This window comes from Balaenoptera borealis (genome assembly GCF_965194805.1).
Source record: "Balaenoptera borealis genome assembly, chromosome: 17".
Lineage (NCBI taxonomy): Eukaryota > Metazoa > Chordata > Mammalia > Artiodactyla > Balaenopteridae > Balaenoptera > Balaenoptera borealis.
Window position 1 is genome coordinate 11,317,067 of NC_138876.1, and position 19,375 is coordinate 11,336,441.

The window sequence follows — 19,375 nt, forward strand, 5'->3', positions numbered from 1 at the left end:
AACCAAGCCCGTGCGCCACAACTACTGAGTCTGCGCTCTAGAGCCCACGAGCCACAAATACTGAGCCTGCGTGCCTAGAGCCCGTGCTCCACAACAAGAGAAGCCACCGCAGTAAGAAGCCCGTGCACCACAACGAAGAGTAGCCCCCGCTCGCCGCAACTAGAGAAAGCCTGCGCACAGCAACAAAGACCCAAAGCAGCCAAAAATAAATAAATAAATAAATAAATAAAATAAATAAAAAAATAAAGGCAGAGAGGGTGGAGCCCCTCTTCTATAGACATCTATATCTTTGAACAGTTTATTTTTTCATATATTCCTCAATATTATTAAGTTTTCAGAAGTGAGGATGTGCTTTTATTCATTGCATTAATTAGATTTCAATTTTATGCTCCCTACTCCTGAAAGAAAATTTGAGAAACTGGATACTAAACCTTTTGAGAACTACCAAAATGCAAACATCAAGAGCATGGGGGAAATTGAGGGAGGTGAGGGGAGATAATCTTCCTAATTTCTTCTGTACTGGGCAATCATACATTTCCTGAATGAATCATTTGGCTCCTCAGAGAAAAGAGATTTGGAAGGATGTCTGCAGCCCAAAGTTGTGCCAGTTCTGTGGCCACCTCTTTTCATCTTGCAAGGAAAGAAATGCCTTAGCACTTCATTGAGGGTGCAATGTTACCATTAAAAGGGGAACTGACAGGCCATTGAGTGAAGAACACTGAAGTGTTGGCTCAGTTCCCACAGAGCTCAAGCAAGCATTCTAAAAGAGGTGGCTGAATAAACTACTCAACATCTGTATCCTCACTAGAAGCAGCTCAGTGATTGTGGGAGATAATTCTGTACCACTGTGTTTTCTTCTTGAATTAGTTGATGTCTTGATCTTTTTCTTGTAGCTAGACAATAGCATCATAGAACTTAAAGACCAACTGTTCATTATCCATATTTTATATAAGGGAAAACTGAGGCAGTACCGAGCAAAGGGAATACCTTTCCCTCAGATATTCAAAAAGTTAGTGCCAGAGTTAGAACTAGAATGCAGATTTCCTCACTTGTGCTCCAATAAACTGTATTTCTACCCCAAAAGCAGGGTCTAAGACTCTCAATATTTTATATTTTCTCCACTTTTCCACAGGACTTATTACAGTGTGGAACCCACATTAAACACTCTACTAAATATCTAAAATGATAGAAATACTAATTTTAAATGACTTTTATGTTGAAATAAAACTGCAGGGATCACCTAGTCCAGTTCCCTTAATTTCCACACGACTGAAAGTTTGGAACGTAGAAATAAGTTGTACAAAGTCATACAGTCATTAATGGCAGAAGTCTGCTTTATAGCTGGAATGTAGCATCTTGATCTTAAAACAAGTATTGGCTGATGGATAATGGTTATTTCATTACAACCCAAATGCTGGTATATGATGTGTTTATCATCCCCTACTTGCTTAATGGAGAGAATGAGAAGTTTTGAGTCAAAAGATTTTCATTTGCCTCTTAAATGGTAATATCTCTGTATAAGGATCTCTGAATATATCAGACAAAAGTTTCCACTAGTCATTCTGGTTCTTCAGCATCTAGAATCTAATGGCATCCAGAGGTTGGTCACACAGTATAGTAGAAAGATCACAGAAGAAAAAATAAGGTTACAAGGTAATAACAGATCGAATGTTGGATGTCCAGTTCAGGATATACTGGTGGAAATATACAAAAGGAAGAAAAATATGGTCTAGAAAACAGATTCTGCTGTAATCAGCATATAAAGAATATTCTGAATCCTCATCTGACAAAATAAAGAATGAGATGAATCAGATGACCTGGACCAAATTCTGTCCTTAAAAGAGGGAAGCAAAAATATTCTGATGGAGAAAATTTGAAAAGACTGGTTAAGGGATGTCTTAGTTAGTTTGAGCTGCTATAACAAAATTGCATAAACTGGGTGGCTTACATAAAACCATTTCTCACAGTTCTGGAGGCTGGAAAGTCTGAGATTAAGCTGCTGGTAGACATGTGCCTGGCTTTCAGACAGCCATCTTTTTGCTGTCTCCTCATATGGCAGAGAGAGAGAGCTTTGGTCCCTTCCTCTTCTCATAAAGATACTAATCCCATCATTACCCACCCCAGTCCCAGCTCCAATGACTTCATCGAAGCCTAATTACTTCCCAAAATCCCAGCCTCCAAATACCATCACATTGAAGGTTGGGGTTTCAACATATGGATTTGGCAGGGGTGGGGGGGGGACACAAGCATGTAGTTCAGGAAGAGTGGTGAGAACACGTCCAGAAATACACAAAGGAACCCCCATGTGGCACTGTGTGATTAGCTGATATCATTAAAGAGTATAAAGTGTAATGGTACCATTTCATGGGGCTGTGGCACCTTCTCCTGGTGGTATGCCTGGGCATACTAGTAGAAATGTAGCCCAAGGACATTAAGGATTCACTGGAGATGTGTCAAGGGACCTAGGCTCAATAGGGGCTGAAGGAAAACTAAGAGAAGGACAGGAATTTTTCTGGAGCAAAGGAAAGTTTCAGAGATTTAGAGGACAAATAAAGCCAAAGAGCAGGCCTGGTGGAAATAGGGCAGAGAGAAATCTCAGAGGAGAGGGAGTCATGGTCAAAGCCTGAAAGGCTGACAGTTAAAATTTTATATATGGGAAAACTCATTTCAGGAATGGAGTGGTTCCAATTGACTATATTAGAAAATGTTCCTGAAAAGGAGTGGAGTGTGATGTCTGGGGAAGTCAGGGAGGTGAAGGAAAGTTAAAATAAGAGAGTGGATGAATTATCAATATAGATGATGACGTTTCTTATAACGATATTAGATATGAGAAGGGAGAGAAAGACTGTGCACTGCTTGACAAAAGGTCAGTTGAATTACAGAGAGCTGTCAACAAAGTAGTAGATGCTGGCAAGGGAGAAGGGTAGAGGGGTGTCCAAGAATGGCAGGAAGCCAGTACAGATTAACTGGCCTATAACTCCTCTATGGAAAGGGGGCCTTGACAGCTACATTCAAGTCAATGTAAGTCTGCCCTTGTTAAGGCACCTATAGTTCAGAAGCAGGCCTGGGGCATAATTATATTGAATATCAATATAAATCTCTTCTCACAGTGGGATTACACCTCTTCTGGATTAGAGAGTGTGATGATATTTAGTGTTTGCCTTTCCTCTAGATTTTAAACTCCAAAAGAGCAGAGATGGCCACTTTCTTATTCCTTGTGTTGAAATATAGTAGATGATCAATAAACACTTATAGTTAGTTGAATAAATAACGATACAAGCAAGCATGATAATGAATGGCCTTGATCGAACCAGACACTCTTCTAAGTGTTCACACACACATTAACTCATTTAAGATTCAATATAATCCTGAATGAAGAAATGTTAATTCTGAGCATAATATGTGAATTTACTTTATTAGAAGGAATCTTGCTTTGAAATAAAGATGCTGATTAGCTGTGAGAAAAGCATTATTCACCCACACATATTTGTGTGTGATACACATATATGTATTTATTACCGTGTTTTGGCTTTTTGTATTTATAAATCTAGAAAGAAATATATGGGAGGCATCTGATAATCTTCCGGTGATATCTAAATAAAATTATGACTTGATTTTTTTTTTTGCAGTGTGAAAAATCATTTGTGATTGGTTAATAAAGGCTAAGTCGCTATGACCATATTTTATTTTTCTTATTAAGTGGGTATATCAAGGTAACCTTGAGGAGTTTTGTTTGTTTTGTTTTTTTTTTTTAAAGTGTTTGGTACTTTTGGCTGTGTTGGGTCTTCGTTTCTGTGCGAGGGCTTTCTCTAGTTGTGGCAAGCAGGGGCCACTCTTCATCGCGGTGCGCGGGCCTCTCACTATCGTGGCCTCTCTTGTTGTGGAGCACAGACTCCAGACGCACAAGCTCAGTAGTTGTGGCTCACGGGCCTAGCTGCTCCGCGGCATGTGGGATCCTCCCAGACCAGGGCGCAAACCCGTGTCCCTTGCATTAGCAGGCAGATTCTCAACCACTGCGCCACCAGGGAAGCGCCCCTGAGGAGTTCTGAGGAGTCTTTCCTGCTGGGATAATGCTAGTTCTGGATGGAAGAGTCAAGATCCATCGCTAGGGTGAGGAAGCAGCTATGCTTTATCATGTCTGTACAAGGGCACAGCTCAGCCATTATCAGCACACAACTGTGTGGCGAGCACTTGTATTCCTTATGTATTTCGGATACAGCCTTTCCTTATCTGATGAAACTACTGATTGATTAAACCTCAATTTTCTGTAGCAACCATGAAGAAGATACTAAAAAACCAAAAGAAACACCTATACTTTATATACTGTGAACTGTGTTTATTGTCGCTCAATGCCACTAACTAGGCACAGACTTAATGGTGTTAGACTAGCGCAGAGTGCTGGAAAGGAGGAAGATAAAACTTACTTCAGACCCAATTTATTACCTGGAGTTTTGGAGGCTTTCGTCCTTGGCAAATTTGTTTTCCCCTCTAAAAGTCTCCATCGTTGAGACGTGCTTGAAATGAAAGCCAGTTCTTGCTAGACTTGCAAAATTGCATCGCAGGCAGGCAGAGCCCCTGGGAGAGGCCATCTCATCCATCAGACCCACTGGCTTTTGAAAGGGGGAGGCCTGTGAATAGTCAGGATGATGAATCCCAACAGCTGGCAGCATCCAGGTTACAGATCCTGGAGGATGCCAGTGCATATGCGGTAACCCGTGGCATACGGAAATGTAGAGATCCTCTGAGATACTCATAGTGACGTTGTGCACACATAGATAGGGTACAGATTCTTCTCTGCGTCCACAGGCACATCACCACATCCAAATGCAGGCAGAACAAAAGTGAGGAAGACGGAGCCAATGCAAGAGGCCAGGTATTCTAAGAAGCAAATTTCTGCTTTGATGGCAGGGAAACTCAGCATCAAGAACATCTTTGTGCACACTGTCTTCTGTCCTCCCCATCTGCCTGTGACCCAGGTCAACCTACTGACTCAACTGAACAGATTTACTGAATAACGACTATGTGGCAGGCACTGGGCTTGCTGCTGGGGATACGCCTTGAGCAAGACAGACATGATCTCTGTTATCAGGGAGTAGAGTGTCCAGGGTTCATATGAATGAACGTTTACAATGCAGCGTAGTGAGTGTTATAGGACATCTGAACTAGGCAGTCAGTGAAATACAAATGAGTAAATATAACCTGCCCACCTCTAGATGTATTTGCCTATATATGGTCCCCAAATTACACTCCAGCCTGTATTAGTTTCCTAGGGCTGCTGTAACGATGGACCCCAAGCTGGGTGTCTTAAAAGAATTTATCAACACATTTTTGGAGACTAGATGTCTGAAATCAAGGTTTTGGCTGCACTGTTTCCTCTGAAGTTTCTAGGGAAGAATCTTATCTTTTTCTCCTCCAGCTCCTAGTGGATCCAGGCTTTTCTTGGCTTATGGCTGCATCACTTCAGTCTCTGCCAACGTTTTCTCAAGGCCTTCTTGTCTGTGTTTGTCCCTTTGTGTCTGAGTTCTCCACTTCTCCTAAGGACACCAGTCTTTGGATCTAGGGCCCACCCTAATCCAGTATGACCTCATCTTAATGTAATTACATCTCCAAGGACCCTATTTTCAAATAAGTTTCCATTCGGAGGTTCTAAGGATTGAGACTTGAAATATCTTTTGGCAGGGCACACAATCTAATCCATTACACAGCCTAAGACTATTTTCCATTTGTGTATGGTTTTTGACCTTTTTCATTGTCTTTTTCCAGCCCTGGCTAGAACTTTGGGCAATTTACCTAGCTTGATGCTCAACCCTCTTAAAATATTTGGAACTTGGCTCTCAATTACATCTGCTTGTGTGTGTGTGTGTGTGTGTGTGTGTGTGTGTGTGTGTGTGTGTGTGTGTGTGTGTGTGATTTTGGATGCTTTGAATGGAAGACTTCTTTCATTCTCCAATGTGATTAGTGGCTCATGGGATGCTAATGTCCTGGTAGGTCCACCTCAGACCCCAGGTGGAGACCAGACACTAACAAGGCTTGTTGAACAAAGCAAATAAGGGAAAGTGGCAAGCTCAGGAGGCCTTAACAAATGACATATATTGCAAAGCAGTCCCTGAAGAAGGGGGTTTTTGGAAGGACTCTCTTTCCAGCCCCCTTGAAGATGTCCCTGTTTTACCTAAATCCCCATAATGCATACTGCCTAGTGAACTCCTGATTATTTAAAAACCTGCATCATTATTTGGCAGATGACTCTCAACATTTGGTGGAGATGTGATCTACTAACCACAACAACAAAATTCCCAAACGTTACTATGGTAATGCAAGGAAGAAAGCCACATGTTTGCCTGATGTACAAGCCTGCAGCCAGTCAGAACATTTTTTTTTCTAGGATGAATTTCCTCAAGTCTGCTAAATTCCATCGCTTGGACTGTCCAAAGTCTTCTCCAAGATTTTAGCAAAATGCTCAAGAACTAACAAGTCTATTTTCATCTCCTGCTTCCGAACTGGTCCCACATAAACCTAAAAGCAGAACTAAGCCCCAAGGCCCTTTATCATTTTCTAAAAGAAACTCAGGCACACCCAGCACTGGACTGGAATTCATTGTTTCATTGTAAGGAGTCATGTCACTCAGCCCAAAGAATCACAGAATTCCTATCTTTCTCTCTTCTCTCTCTCTTTTTTCCCCTTGCCTCCTATAAAGCAGAAGTGTTCCCTACATCGGAAGACACACCATCAGTACTACCTACATCCCTTAGGAACTCAACTATGTCAAGGGGGCATTTTTTTCTACATACAGGTATACCCCGCTTTTCAAAATTTGCTTTACGCCACTTTGTGTTTACGAAAGACCTATATTACTACCTGTTTTCGCTAACCGGAAGTCAAAGAGGAATTTCATTTTTACGAAAAAAGGAGAAAAATGAACATAACATTCAGTGCTTGTTTTGCAGGGAGCGTGACAGAGGCCGTGCGTACTCTGAGCAGCTAGAGTAGCCCCACCAAGCCCCTTGTGCAGTAACTACATTCACCATCTCAGCATCAAGCCGGCATAGCTCTGACCTGTGTCTGTGAGCATCTGTGCTTTATCTCGAGTTATTCTGTGCATCTGTTAGTAAGAGGTGTGCTTAGGCAACTGCTTCTTCACTTTAGCCATTTCAGCTTCAGAAAATTTTCATAGGAATGCTCTGTTTTCAGATAGCAGGGGATACCCATATTTTTCAGTATACTGGCTGGTCTTTCCCTAAGAGAAATCTCCTACCAGATGCTAAAAGAATAAACATTTTCTCCATCTCATTATCCTGAGATTGAAAGTCATTATAATTTTAAGGGTTTAATTTGCAGGCTTCAATTATTTTACTTTACAACCTTTTACCATCTCCCATCCAACAAGTTGTCACTTCCTATTAAAAAGGAATGGGACTTTAAAGACCTCTATGGCATTTACTAGTATTTTGGTAATTTGGGAGTTAAATGTTTAGGAAACATGTTTTCAGCAGACCCCACTTTAAACAGCTCTGGAATATGAATGAAAAGCAAAGAAGCATTTGACTTAAGTACTTTTTTTAGCTCACCTTGGAAAACTGACATTCCTCAGAGTGATATTAACAGAAACAAATAGTCCTTGTGGTCTGTTCAATGACTAGTCCTCTAGTCTTTGAGGAGATAAAACATTGTAGGTTTCTCAAACTTTAAAATCTTTATGAATCACCTGTGGAGTTTGTTAAAATGTGGATTTGACTCAGTAGGCCTGGGGAAGGCCTTGACATTCTGTATTTCTAACTGGCTCCCAGATGGTACCCAGGTCAGGGCTCCTGAGGACCACACTTAGAGTAACAGGAGTGTGATGGAATTGGCATTATCTTGAAAATTGAACAAACCTGAGTCTTAGAATCAATCTGCTGTTTGGTTTTGTTTATTTTACTAAAATGAACTGAACTTTATTTGTGTATTCTGTAAAGTGGAAATAAAACTTCTTACATTTCAGGAACGAATGGCATGAATATGGCCTGAAAGGCAGATGGCCAAGGGCCTGGCACTCAGTAGCTACATGCACGCTGCTTCCATTTCACTTCCCTCCTCTCCACCTTCCCAAGCACCTCCAACCTTCAAAAGGCAAAAGAAAGGAAAGAGGTGTTGTCCTGGCATGGTTGCTATGGGAATGTCATGCTTTAGAGAAAAGGGATGGAGGGTATCAGGAACCACAGTGTCTTACTGGCCATCGACCCATGTGTCTAAAAAAATGCCTTGAGATCGCTGTTTTAAGGAGAAATATTTGCCTATCTTAAATATAAAATCTACTCAAAGCCAGCCTCTTTGCTTTCATTATACTGTTCTTCTCATGTAGAATGCCTTATCTCTTACAAATGAGAACTGCCAAATCTGTAGCTCCAGATCAAAGTCATCTTTTAAAGGTAGTGAGAGGTTGCTAGGCAGGTATTTTAAGGGATGTTGACTGTATAGGTTATAATAGTGGGTCCGGTTAGAAGGATATGCCAACCCAACCTAGAAAGGATGCTTGAGGCATTCCCTTCCCTGGACTTCACTGAACATGTAGCTTGAACAATAAGTAAACTTTAGATAAGTCATTCTAATCAGGTAGATACCTTAATTCAGCAGAACCTAAGCTATACTTGCTAAAAAGAGTGCCCAACACCAAGAATTTTTCATATACCATTATTTAAAGTAATACGTTAGGAGCCTATGGCATCTATAAAATTATGAGAGAATAAGTAACTTAAAAAAGGAAGTTTAAACCCAATTTAAAGGTGCTAACAGTAAGGCCTGAGAGAGCAACCCTTTTCTTGCTCTTGCTGTTTGTGCAACTAAGCTCAGATCAAACACATCAAATGTTGGAAGGGAAACAACATCTCATGTTTAAAACAAACTGCTTTGCATTTTGTGATGCTTTTGGTATTTGCTAAGGTGCTGGTCTTTAAAGTGACTCGCAGCCTCTCCCCACCCTGACTTTCCACCTCACACACATTAACATTTAACCACAGACTGGGTTTGTCCACTTCCTTCTTCAGGAATGGACTTGAATGACTTGCTGTCTGAGCACCGGGTCACCACATGGAGTGCTTTAACCATCCATCTTCAACCTTCTCTCCAGGGGAAGCTTTCTGTTTCTCTTATCTTTGGCTTCTTAACTTGCCAAGGATGCACCTCAGGACTGCAAGGGTGGTAAATGATGTGGGCTTGTTGCTATGGTGTTAGCAGGTGACAGAGCATACCTGCTTTCTTGAGAAAAATAAGGCCATAGATCTTTAGCACCAGCATCCATCTCTATTCCCTCTGCCTGCATCTTCAATGCCTGCCTTCCTCCCCCCTCCTTTCCCATTGATATACTTGTGCTGTTTGTAGTGGATATAGACATATTCTTGTCAGGTTGAAGATTCTTTTTTTTTTTAATTTTATTTATTTATTTTTGGCTGCGCTGGGTCTTTGTTGCCGTGCACGGGCTTTCTCTAGTTGCGGTGAGTGGGAGCTACTCTTCGTTGCGGTGCACGTGCTTCCAATTGCAGTGGCTTCTCTTGTTGTGGAGCACGGGCTCTAGGTGCGTGGGCTTCAGTAGCTGTGGCACGCGGGCTCAGTAGTTGTGGTGCATGGGCTTAGTTGTTCCTCGGCAGGTGGGATCTTCCTGGACCAGGGCTCGAACCCATGTCCCCTGCATTGGCAGGTGGATTCTCAACCACTGCGCCACCAGGGAAGTCCAAGGATTCTTTCTTTTGCAAAAATCTGCTGCAAACTGGATTTCTATCAAACCCCTTCTCCCTATGTCTCCTGAGTATTAGGAAACCAGTTTCAGCATAAACTTAAGCTCAAAAGATGGTGCTTTAATGAGCTTCTGACAGTTGTTTTTATGTATATCTTTCTCTATCTATATAAATACTAAGCATTTTCTAAGTATCTTCTCCAGCAAAAAGATACATGTGTATCAACATACAGGTCAAAAAAATCCACTGTCTTTTACCTTGAATATAAATGATTTAACTTTTTATATTAGTATACTGGTAATTTTTTTTTTTAGCATACTGGTATTTTTTTAATTGAAATTATATCTTGCAGCCAGGTTGTGAAAGAAAATAGAGCTGGGTGATAGAGAAATGATTTTGGATCTGTCACCAAGTGAGATGTAGTCATCCATTTGTTCATTCAACAAATACTGATTAAACACCTATTATGTGTTAGATGCAGATCTAAGTGCCAGGGATACAGCAGTAAATAGAAAAGTCTGCACTTCAAGGAGCTGTCGTTCTCCCGTGGAGGCAAACTATAAACCAGTGGTTCTCAAACTTTAGGAAGAATCCAAATCACCTACAGGTGATTGTTAAAACACAGCTTGCTAAATGCCACATCCAGAGATTCTGATTTCCTAGGACTGGGATGGGGCCCAAGAATTTGCATTTCTAGTTAAGTTTCCTGGCTCCATGGACCACACTTTGAGAACAACTGATATAAACAAATAAACAGGTAAATGCATAATATAATGCCAGCTAGTAATAAATGCCATGAAGAAAAATAGTACAAGGAAAGGGACAGAGAATGACGCAGCGCAGCGGGTGCTGGTATTTTAGGTCAGAGCGTCCGAAAAGGCTTTTTACCTGGCAGAGACCTGACTGAAGTGAGAGAATAAAGTTTTTAAGGTTTCTCCCAAGAGCATCACAAGACCAGTGGCAGCACACGCAGAGGCCCTGGCAGGGAGTACCCTGGCCCTGCAGCCCTCCCAGCCCCTGTGCTCTCAGGATGCCGCATGCACCTCTCTGTGACTGCACTGAACCTGATGTGTGGTTGGATCTGTTTTGTGTTTTAGTACTTTGTGGCAGGAAGAGCGCCATTTTCACACCTGAATCCCCAAAATCCTACTAAGGAGAAGTTGCTCATTAAATGAGCCAGGCCCTATTCGAATTGCTTCATGGCAATTAACTCATTTCATCCTCATATAAGCCACCCAAGGTATGACCTGTTATCATTTCCATTTTACAGATGAAGGAACTGAGCCACAGAGAGAGGTTAAATAACTTGTTTAGGATCACAGAGACAGGAAGTAACAGTACCAGGATTTGAGCCCATCTCTCATAGAGATTGGAGGGAGGGAAGGAGGGAGGGAGGGAGGGAGGGATGGATGGATGGATGGATGGATGGAATGAATGCTGAAATCGAGCCAAGAAGAGTTATCAACTGGCCTCTATATTTTAAGAGAGGATTTGTAACCCAATTAGAACTGAAATGCAGATGTTTGTCCTGTAGAGGAGGAAGAATGCCATCAGAGGAGGAGTCCAGGTGAGAGAAGGTGTAAGGGAGTCAGGTCCAGAAGGAATATGATCGGGTGCGTGGCAAAGAGGCTTGCTTGGGCAGGTACAGGCTCCCTCCATATGAAAGCAGGACGTGCCATTGGAAGCTGGAGGGCAGGAGAAAACACACTCAGCAAACCCCTTCCTCTCAAGGGATCCTGATAAGTTGTGTTTTAATCTAATTAATACATTCAGGAAGTTGGGCCACGAGGAATGTGATTATTTAATTGTTTTTGTTCAAAGAGTATGAAGCAGACTATAAGTGCGGGGTCATGACTCCCAGGTTCATTTCAGGTTATTACCTAGGAGGGTTTTGGAACAAGGGTGGCTGATTGATTCTTTCCCGCTGTTACCTTCATTAATTTACAAAGATTCATTGTGTTGGTGCTAATGTGCAGGGTCTGGAATGAAATGTAAAACAGATTCAGGCTGATAACAACTGTTTCATGCCTACTATTCTATCTTGTTCCTTCCCCTATATTTTCCCTTCTAAAGATTTTCAGGTACATGACTTTCCAGTCTGATTATAATCAACTTTTTCCACGTGACAAATATTGTCTCTCATGATTAAGCATTGAGCAGGAAGTAGACATTTGGCATTTCATTTCCAATCCAGCAAAGACTTGGCTTTCCTATTATTCTCCCTATAACCCAGGAAAAGTCATCTAACCTTTGTTGCTCAGATTCCTCTTCTGGAAATCTGGGTAATAAAATGCACATCTGAACGTTTTATACACACACCCCCATTAACATTTCTAAATGGCTCCCATGGCCTGGAAGACAAGATTCACGCTTGATGCTTCCCAACCCTTGATGACTGGGCCTCAACTTTCTCTCTTTTTTCCTTTTTTATAAATTTATATATTTATTTTTGGCTGCGTTGGGTCTTTGCTGCTGCGCGTGGGCTTTCTCTAGTTGTGGCGAGCAGGGGCTACTCTTCCTTGCGGTGTGTGGGCTTCTCATTGCAGTGGCTTCTCTTGTTGCGGAGCACGGGCTCTAGGCGCGCGGGCTTCAGTAGTTGTGGCTCGCGGGCTCTAGAGCGCAGGCTCAGTAGTTGTGGTGCACGGGCTTACTTGCTCCACAGCATGTGGGATCTTCCCGGACCAGGGCTCGAACCTGTGTCCCCTGCACTGGCAGGCGGACTCGTAACCGCTGCGTCACCAGGGAAACCCTCAACTTTCTTTCTAGTCTCATATTCTGCCACTGACCAGCAAGTATTTTCTGTTCTATTGTATCAAATGATGTTCTGTGTTTGCTCTACTTTTTACTCTGGAAAGTCTTCCCGTATCTTTGGATATTTGCCAAATTCTTTTTCTTCATTTAACATGTCTTCATTTTTGTGAAGTTTTCTGGCTGCCATAGGCAAATTACTCAACATCTCATGTGCATTCTTGGTTCCTCCATTAACACTTGCCATATATTATTGTAATTATTTGTCTAAATGCATATTTTGGTGTCATTATCTGTATCAGTGTGTGTGTATATATACACCCTCCACTCTACCGTGAACTTGAGGGCACAAGAGTGGATCACATCTTACGTACACCTATATGCAAAATTACTAACAGACTGACCACAGTTACAATAATTTAACACATGTTGAGTGAGTGAATAAATGAAATAATATATCTGGCCTGTCTGACATCTTGGATTATGATGATCAAATCATGTATTAAATGCTAAATCACTTTGTAAACCCAAAACTACACAATAGTGTGCCGAGGCAAGGAACCATTTCTACATTGAAGTGCTCTAAAAGTATTTTCTAGCTCCATTTTGATCATGGAGTCTTAAATATTTTCTCTTTTATGTCAGAAACATTCATTCATTCATTCATTCAACCAACAAATATGCCTGCCAAGCCGCATAGTAAACGCTGGACAGAGAGTGAAAATAAGAGAAAAGTGGCCCGAGGCCTCAAGGGTCTCAGAGTCACAATGGATGAGACTTGAGAAACTCCCTGAGGTTTGGGCTGAGTGGTTACTCATTTCAGTGCCTGTGCTGTGCACCGACCCCAGGTCCTACCCTTATCACTTGGGCCCACTATTGGGTCTGACGCTTTGATCCTTGGTTGGCTGGATCTTGCACGTGAACCTGTTCTTTCTTTGCATAGCAGTGATGGGTACAGGCTATTCTTTCACAGGGCCCCCCGTCCCACCCGGGGTGCATAGCAGCCCGTTTTCTGGACTGGTTGGCCAAATTCTAGCTTCCTAGGCTGCAGAGGAAAATGCAGAATGAACCAATTCTTCAGAGGATTCAGCCTGGGGCCTCGTTGGTCTAGGATCATTGATTGCATTTCGGCCTTTCCCTTTCAACCCTCATACAGTATCAAAATCGAATCAAGGTATTAGATGTAAAATGTCTTGAACTTCCCTTGATGAATACTAAAAAACACAGCGAGAAAAGCAGCCTGAACATATATTTTTTTTTCTGTTCAGTTCTCTAGTTTCTTATCTGAAAGAGATACTGTGCTTCTGTGACCACCAGTAACTGCTATGACTTTCTTCACTCAAAACTGTCTAATTCAGCAACTCACTAGCCTTAACTACTCTGGCTATGGCAGCCTCTGGCTATGACAAAATGGTTTCTGATGATCGTTTTTGGGAAAAGTGGTCTGTCTTTCATTGCCTCAGTCTGGCTCCTGCTCCCCCGTCGCCTCTATTGGAAAGTTAGGGAGAGAAGGAGGTGGGGAGAAATCAGGGGTCAAATCTGTTACTTTTTATAGAGGTGGAGTGAGAATAATTTCCTGTGAAAGCCCAGGACATTCTTTCATTAGTTTTGCTTCCTGTTCTGGGTCTTATATGCTGGGTGATTTTCTTTCTTTCTTTTTTTTTTTTTTTTTTCCTTTTGGAAATTCTACAGGCCAGTTTCCTGTGCCCGAGGCTGCTAAGAGATAGAGTTTTATGAGTTTGGCCCACCTACTCAGCAGTGAGCCTGGGGATAGGGATGAATCAACAGAAAAGAGCAGCCTAAGCCATTCCTAAATATTCTGGACATGAGTTCAAAAGAGAAGTCTCAAAGAAGTGTTCCGGGAAGCAGCCAATCATAGAATTTTAGGGCTCAGGAAGACTCAGTGGGGGGATATATTTCAACTTCCTGCCCCTTGGATTTCAATGCTAAACTTCCAAAAATTGCTCTTTTATACATTAGTCAGTGTACATTTGTTGAGAGCCAGCTGTGTTCTACGCACTGGATAGATCAGGCAATGGCCAGAAACACAACTCAAATAGACTTAAGCAGAAATATATTAACTCGTATAAGAGTTAGGGTTGTCTAGCTTCAGGCAAGGCTGGATCCACGTCAGTATCTTTAGGAATCCACCTCTTTCTCTACATCTCAGAATCGAATTTTTGTGTTTGCTTTATTCTCTTTCAGACTTTTCCTACTCAATAACCACATGGCCACAGGCAACTTGAGGCTCACATTCTCTCAGCTTTAACCTCACTGAGAAAAGACTTCCCTGGTGGCACAGTGGATAAGACTCTGCACTCCCAATGCAGGGAGCCCGGGTTCGATCCCTGGTCAGGGAACTAGATCCCACATGCATGCTGCAACTAAGAGTTCACATGCCACAACTAAGGAGCCCACCTGCCACAACTAAGGAGCCCATGAGCCGCAACTAAGACCTGATGCAACCAAATAAACAAATAAATAAAATAAAGAATTTTAAATAAATAAATGAATAAATAAAATTTTTAAAAAGAAGAAAAGGCTTTCACTTGCCCAACACTTTCAGAAAACGTCCTATACCTGCTTCTCATGAACACAGAATGGCTCTTGCGTTCCATTCTGAACTAGTCATTATGGCTTTGCATGGTCAGACCTGATTCCTATGCCCATCCCTATAGGAATGGGGAAATTATATCAGCTCTACCTTAATCACTTGACCTGAGATGGGAGGGAAAAAGAAAACCAAGTTCTCTTACCAGAAGAAAAAGGGAATACAACATAAAACCATATACCCATTTTAATATGAAGAAATAGGCTAAATGATAGTAATTAATTTGCACAAGCTTATGGAGCTAGTAAGATTTTTAAAAAATGTCTCTCAAATCCAGATTTTGTAACTTTGAGACAAGTCCCCTTTTCTCGGTTCAAATGTTTGTATTTCTTCCTCACTCAAACGTTCAACATGCATTTCAATTGTGTGAAAGGTAGGCTTCTACAGTGGCCCCCAATGATGTCCACGTCCTGGTGTTCACAACTCTATGTAATTTCCTTGACTTCAGTATGGGTGAACCCAGTGACATGCTTCTAACCAATAGAATATGGCAAAGGTGTTAGGCTATTAATTCTGTGATCTAGTTAAAAGACAGTTACTTCCATTTTTTTAGCAGATTATCTTTCTCTTGTTGCCTTTGCTGAAACCAGCTGTTATGCTGAAGAGGCCCATGCAGCAAGAACTGAGGGTAACCACCAGCTAACAACTAGTAAAACATAGAGGCCCTCAGTCTAACAGCTGCTGGGAACTGAAGGCTTAAAAAACTTCTGAGTGAGCTATGAGGAGTATATCCTTCCTTAATGGATTCCCCTGTGTGATGGTTAATATTCTGTGTCAGCTCGCCTGGACCATGGGGTGCCCTGACATTTAGTGAAATATTATTCCAGGTGTTTCTGTGGGGTGTTTCAGATGAAAGGAATATTTAAATTAGCAGACTGAGTAAAGCAGATTGTCTTCCCTAATGTGGGTGAGTCTCGCCTAATCAGTTGAAGGCCTGGCTAGAACCAAAATGTTGACCCATCCCCCAGTGAGAGAGAATTCTTTCATGCCTGATTGCCTTCAGACTGGGCCATCTGCTTTTTTTTCCTGCCTTCGGACTCGAACTGAAATGTTGGCATTTCCTGGGTCTTGAGTTTGCCAGTCTTTGGGTAGAAACTATGCCATCAGCCCTCCTGGTTCCCAGGCCTTTGAACTCAGGCTGGAACTAAACTAATGGTCTTTCTGGTCTCCAGGCTGCTGACTCACCCTGCAGATTTTAGAATTTGCCCACTTTCATAATCACAGGAGCCAATTCCTTATAGTCAATTTCTCTCTCTCTCCCCATATATATAAATATATATATATATATATATACACACACACACACACACACACACACATATATCTCACACACATATACAAGGCCCCGAATGATTTTATTTGATGTAAATCACTGTTTTGGATACCATACCCATTTTTCTTAATGATGAAAGAGGAGGATTAACTCATATTTTAGTTTGCAACTGCCACAATCTCCAACAGAAAAGCTTCAGAGTGGAGTAGAACAGCAGGTAAAACAAGGCGGGTAATTGTGACCGGCTCTTTGAATTCTTAGGTGTGATGTCCTTTCACTTAGTGAGGTCAGCTTCTTTCTACTTAATATACTTCTAGAAGTATCAAACTAGTGATAAATGCCATTCCATTTTTCATGTCACAAATACTTGGCCAGAAAAGAAGAAAAGAAAAGATGTACACAGAGCAGCTAAAGTCAAATTCGTAAATAATGATGTTTTAAAAGGCAAGTTGTTTCTATGCCACACAAATGGTAAATCCCTACATTATGCATTTTTCAGTTGATCTTGTCTGAATTCTTACATTTTTCTCTGGGTGTTGTGGAGGGAATAAAAAAACATTTGTCTTAAAAACCCATCTTTTGCTTAAAAAGGCAACTGATTCCTCTGGGAATATGTGTCATGTGATGTTACTATGTTTCGAAAGACAGACTCAAAGAGTATGTCTATTGACTCCCCTTATTTATTCTAGTAATGGTCATTAGGCATGCTGGGTAAACAGATTTGTACTTCTCACATGAAATTACTGGAAAAAGAGGATCAGGAATTCAGATTTCTACTCTGAGATGATAAGCCTAAGAAAAGAAAAAAAAAAAAAACATAGAAAATTCTTTAACTCCATAACTATAATTACTGGTCTAAATTCTACTTTTAAATTTATAGACTCAGTAGTTTTTGTTGATTTTGGAGGGAGATGGGAGCATAACTGTTTAAACCACTGAAACAACTTGCATTTTCTTCATTCCAGGCTAATTCAAGTTAGTGAAAAAGACATAATAAGGAAACCAAAAATGTGTGGAAGCCTGGAGAAAGGCAGTGAGGTGAGAGGCTATTGAAATGAGTGGACTGCTCAGTGGTGGTTGGAATTATACAAAGAACAGCTGGAAATGCGAAGCCCAGTGTCTTAGAGAAAAAGTCTGACACTAAGTGACAAAAGATGTGAGTTTTTAAGCTGAATTTTAGTATTTACTAGCTCTGGCATGGGCCTCAGTATCCTCGTATATTTAAAACATTATATATATATATATATATATATATATATATAGATATAGATATAGATATAGATATAGATATAGATATATATGGAACACTTTCCATATTTGCCATGCACACCTAAGTAGATTAGTGTCAAATAAGATCATGAATGTGAATGTGTCTGGTAAACTTAACTCAGGGGGTGTCACTGATGTTAAGGATTTAAAGAAGACAGTCCTGGCAGGTACTGCGCCTGGGGTATAATGACCTGTGTAAGGCTTGGGAGATGGGAGAAGACATACATGAAAGCTGTGCTTGAAGATAACAGAGCAAGGATGCTCAAGATCCTACAGGGACCCGGGGCATAAAGTAATGCTGTGAAGCAGGCCATCTGAGGACTCTGGGGAGCATGTCAGGTGGGGACTAAGAAGAACACATGACCTTTATGAAGGAAGAAAGAGCTCCTCAGTCCTAGCCTATCACTCCCATATAAGAATCTCAGCCAGAACTGTTAACTCCTTCAATCGTTCGCAGGAAGCTCTAAACATAGATTTTCATGTGATATAAACTGAATTTTAAATTTTTTAAATTAGAGATAGGAATTGAAAAGTTCCAGTGAATGAAAGAAAGATAAAGTGGGCATGAATTACCTATTCTATAAAACAGAGAAGACTGATCATTGAAGGAAAAATGAGACCTTCGGTTTAAGTATAAATACTTGAATCTACCCAGCAGTACCTGAGTACCTGTGGGTCCCATATGCACTACATCAAAACCAACAACAACAAATTAAGCCACCTGGCTTCCCTTTAAAATCTATTACATACACGACGTCTGCTTAACACATGCCACATGCTCCCTGTGCTTCTGACATATTAAATTGCTAAATACTCCGTGGACACAACAGACTTTTCATAGCACTGTGCTTTCTCAAATGCTGTTTCTTCTGCATGAAATTTCCTTCTAAATACCCCACAGCAGAGCTAAGAATTTTTCTTTAAAAATCCAACTCAGGTGTAACTGTTTCTATCACCCAGTTTAAGCTTGCTGTGTAGAATTGTTCATTCTGTGTTCCACACTCCCATAGTTCTTTGTGTATATTCCCTTAAGAGTATTTACTAAGTTGAATTAAAATGTGAGACATGTTAATTTCAAAAGACTGTGAGCTTCTGGAACTTAGAGACTAAACTTTCAACCTGTTACTCCAGTGCATAAAGTGGTTATTGAAACACCATGGGTTCTCCAGAAATATTTGTTGAAAGAATAAACAATAGAGTTTCATTTCTACCTAAGATATAGAACACTGGGAAGAGTGTCGAGTGCAAAATCATAAATTTTCTTCAAGCCAGTAAGGCCTGAGGCTACAGGGAACCATACAGACTGAAATCTGAGGAAAGGCTGCCGCTTCTAGAGAGAAATAAATACAAGCATGCACGTTCTCTCTGTCTCCGTCTTTCTCTGTCTCTGTCTCTCTGTGTCTCTCTCACACATACACATTTATCCATTCTTTCATCAGTAGACACTTAGGTTGTTTCCATATCTTGTCTATTGTGTATAAAGCTACAATTAACATGGGGAACCCACGTATCTCTTTGAGATACTGATTGCCTTTCTTCTGCATATATACCCAGAAGTGGGATCGCACCAGCTGTGGCATAATGGGTAGTGCATGGGATGTCTAACCTCCGGTTTTTCTCAATGCATTTCCTTCACCTAAACACATATATCCCTAGAATGACTCTCCATACAGAATGGATTAGTGGAAAGCTTTTTGTGTCTGCAATATTTTTATTTATATGTATCTCAACACATTACATTATGCCCTTAATATACATTTTACTTAT

The 19,375-nt window shown here is 41.1% G+C and overlaps 1 protein-coding gene across 15 annotated transcripts in view; it reads right to left on the reverse strand.

Moving 5' to 3' along the window:
• The window catches only part of LOC309614571 (uncharacterized protein), a gene marked incomplete at its 5' end in the record, with an annotated part of 295,377 nt that overhangs the window by 139,760 nt on the left and 136,242 nt on the right, over positions 1 to 19,375 (reverse strand). For 2 of the 15 annotated variants that reach the window (XR_014236273.1, XR_014236274.1), the window contains one exon: positions 9,387 to 11,392. The exons of 12 other annotated variants lie outside the window; for them this stretch is intronic. Of the gene's footprint in view, positions 1 to 9,386; positions 11,393 to 16,456; positions 16,708 to 19,375 lie in introns of those variants that run through there. One more of the 15 variants, XR_014236275.1, reaches the window with a different exon arrangement.